Here is a 3533-nt window from a genome sequence, read left to right on the forward strand (position 1 = left end):
ATCTGCTGAGGCCCGGAGGCTGGGCCCTGCGGCCACTCCAAGCTTTGTCACGGCAGAGACCAGCCTCCATAGTGGCCATGTTTGCGACCGCACCATCCCTGACCGGGGATCGGTGCCGATGGACCGCTGACCGCCAACCCTTTCATGCTGTGGGCTCGTCTAACGCCCCCCTGCCATCATCGCTTTCTCCAAGGGGTAAAAGAAAGCCCTTCCTCCTCCCTCTCGTGGGGGCCGACGGGGCTGTCGGGGTCACCAAGCTGTGAGCAGAGGAGATGGCAGAGCCGAGCTCGCCACCGATGCCCTGGCAGAGGGTTCTGGGAGTGTCTTAAACTCAAAGCAAGGAGAGGGAGGAGACCGGCCTTGAAATGATCCCACGGAGACTGTCATGAAGCCGGAGTCACTTCCTGAATTAGGGTAAGACGGGGAGAGAAGGTTCTCAGGCATCGGACGGCACGCAGAATGTCGTCAGATCCCGTAGTTTTAGTTCAGTCTTTGACAACATAGAGATGACTTAAAATATGTAAGTTAAAACGGCGTCAGTGTGTGGCTCTAGAGCGAGCTGTGTGTCACTCCCTGGTTGGGTCCTATCTGGAGGGGACCAGCCGCCACAGCCAGCGGGCAGGGACGCCCAGAGCCTCCGGCCCCGTGTCTGGTTGTCACGCAGGCTTTGTGGTACCACGGACCCTGCCCACAACTCCAGGGGAGCGGCTCCCCAGACTGCCCGCCCGCCCCGGGGCACTCTGCCCTGCCCTCTGGCCTGAGTGCTCACGCGGGAGTGGTCCCGTCTGCCGCGTGCGGGGGGTCAGGCGGGCCCTGCTCACTGCTGTGTGTCCCCCCAGCCTCCCGTCTGCCAGGTGACAAGTCTCCTCCCTGCGGTCTCCACCCCTGGGTCCCGACAGAGCTGGCCAGATCCAGGACAGTCTGCCACGTGTCCCCACACGCACACGCGCACACATCCCGTGTCCCACAGCCGGCGCATGCACGTGCACACGTGTGGTTGCGTGTGTTGGAACCACTGAACCGATTATCCGAGTGACGGGGGCATCGCTGGGTGTGGGCCCCGAAACTGCGTGGGCAATTAAAACTTCTGAAAGCGGCTCTCGTCTCGAAACTTGATTCCCCAGCTTTGGGAAGTAGGGCCTTCGGGTTGTCACAGCTGGGGCTCCCTTGGGCAGAGTGCTCCGGGGACGTCTGATCTGACATCCTTGCCAGGAGACGCGAGATACCTGGGGTGGGCCTGTGCACCTCCAGTGGGCTCGGGGGTCCTGGGCTCTCCCGGGCGCTGGCTGTGAACTGCTTGTTCTCGGGAAAGACTCGAGGCCGGAAGGGTCATGGGGACATGAAGACGGACAGCTGGTCAGGCCGTCTGGAGCCCCACCGGCCCAGCCCCTCTTCCTGTTGAAATTGCTTGCCAAGAGCAGCTCCAGCCTCCCTCCCCCGAGGCCGGGCTCTCGGCTCTCCAGGGCTCCTGGGCACGCAGACAGCACCCCTCCTGCCAGCTCCCAGGGAAGGAGGAAGGCCGGTCAGCCAGGCCACGGTCGGGCAGTGTGAGCTGTCGGCACACTTGGGTTCACTGCAGTTTCTGCAGAGGCCGACGTGGAGAAAGCTGTTGCCTGAGCCCCTGCCAACCGCCAGCATCTCACGAGAGCCCCAGGAGCAGGTGTGGGCTCTTCGTTTGTTTTTTAGGTTTTTGCCATAGGGCTCATGTGCTCTCCCACCCAAGAGAGACAGAGAGTGAAGGAGAGAAATCACCCCTGGGGGGTGGCCACGCTGCAGTCCCTTCACATGCGCCAGTGTGTTTTTCGTCTTCGGACCCAGGACTTGAACAGAGGTTGGCCTTGTGGGAATCCAATGCCTTAACTACCTTGCCACGTGCAATTAATTAATTTATTCATTCATTCATTCATGTTGTTGCTATAGTGCCTGTGTGCTTGCCAGAAGGACAGAGAGAGACAGAGAGATAGACAGAAAGTGAGAAATCATCCCCCAGGGGGATGGCCGTGCTGCAATCCCTTCTCCATTCTCCTCCTGGGATCTTGGGCATGCATGCACATGTGCCCGGCGTGAGTTTAAGCCACTGGGTCCGGGACTTGCACTGCAGTCGACTACATGGGAGTGCTGGTCCCATCACCTGCATTTTAGAAGCCAGCTGCTGGAACCAGCAGATACTGTACGGGTTGCTCTGCTGGACTTCCACATAGTTAATCGTGGTTCAAGTCCTGGACCCAGTGGCCTAAAACTCATGCCAGGTATGTGTGTGTGCGTGCCCAAAACCTCGAGAGGAGAATGGAAAAGAGATTGCAGCATGGCTATGCCCCGTGGGGTGATTTCTCACTTTCGGCGGGTGCACGAGTCCTGTAGCAAAAATCTCTAAATGAATGAGTGAGTGAGTGAGTGCCAGCTGCCTGGGGCCAGTAGGTGGCGTAGTGGTTAAGATGCTGGACTCCCACGTGGCTGACTGCAGTTTGAGTCCCAGATCTGGTGGCTTGAAACTTGTGTGGGGCTCGCATGCACGTGTGCCCAGACTCCCAAGGAGAAAGCGGAAGGAAAGGGATTACAGCGTGGCCACTCCTCGGGGGCTGGGGAGGGGTGAGTTCTCACTTTCTGTCTGTCTCTTTCTCTCCAGCAAGCGCACATATTCTATAGCAAAAATCTGTCAAAAAAAAAAAAAATAAGTGCCCACCAGTGACGTGCTGGCTCACTTGGGAGGCCACGGCCTGCTCAGGGCATGTGCCTCGTGGCCATGCCTCAGCCTGGGGCCCGGTGCTTTACGGTGTGATCTCGCAGCTTAGAACGCGCTTACGGATGAAGGCCACGGCACGGCTTCTCCCACAGAACTGACCATCTAAACGTGTCTCCCCGTGACGGGGCGCACACATGCACAGGAGAGGGGCCGACACCCACCGTGGGCCTGGTCACAGCAGGGTCTCTCCCCTCCAGCCCTCCAGCCAGCATATCCTGGACGCTTGTGTGCGGGCCAGGCACGTGTCAGTCTGGCCAGGCTGAGGGTCCGAGCCTCGGTCTCCGTGTGGACTCTGGCATCCCTTGAGCTGCTCATCACAGCGTGCTTAAGCGGCCCAAGGACTTGGTATTGTCATTTCGCCCTTACTGGAAGTTAGAACGTAGCTGTGTGCTCGCTGGTCGTGGGCATGTTTACTGCGAGCATTGAGGTGCTTAACTGCCAGAGAGAGACAGCAGCAAAGAGACAGGGAGGGGACGCATCCCCCATGGGGTGGGGTCGTGCTGCCGGCCCTTCTCCATGTCTGTGGCCTGCAGGTTTGGGGCACATATGCCTAAGTGCTTGGAATGTTCTTCAAACACCTGGGTCCAGGATCCGGACCATGGCCAGCCGTGTGGCATCTGGCTGGCTCCCTTAACCACTAGGCCTTGGGGCTAGCTGAGCTTTAAGATGTGTGGCAGTCCTCCTGACCCTGCCTCTCCTCCCCCCGGACCACAGGTGTGCTCCACTGCCTAAGGATGTGCCTGGCCTTCAGGCTGGACTGGGCATCGAAGCCGAGCCTCCCGTGTAGTCC

The 3533-nt window shown here is 59.5% G+C and overlaps 1 long non-coding RNA gene across 1 annotated transcript; it reads left to right on the plus strand.

The window, feature by feature from the left end:
- The first annotated feature begins 6 nt into the window (after positions 1-6).
- LOC106735874 (uncharacterized) lies at positions 7-1098 on the plus strand. The gene is made up of 2 exons (XR_001371069.1): positions 7-195; positions 840-1098. It is a non-coding gene; the product is annotated as an uncharacterized LOC106735874 (long non-coding RNA).
- Positions 1099-3533: the final 2435 nt, after the last annotated feature.

Source organism: Tupaia chinensis, unplaced genomic scaffold (genome assembly GCF_000334495.1).
Source record: "Tupaia chinensis unplaced genomic scaffold, TupChi_1.0 Scaffold000558_1, whole genome shotgun sequence".
In the NCBI taxonomy this organism is placed as follows: Eukaryota; Metazoa; Chordata; class Mammalia; order Scandentia; family Tupaiidae; genus Tupaia; species Tupaia belangeri.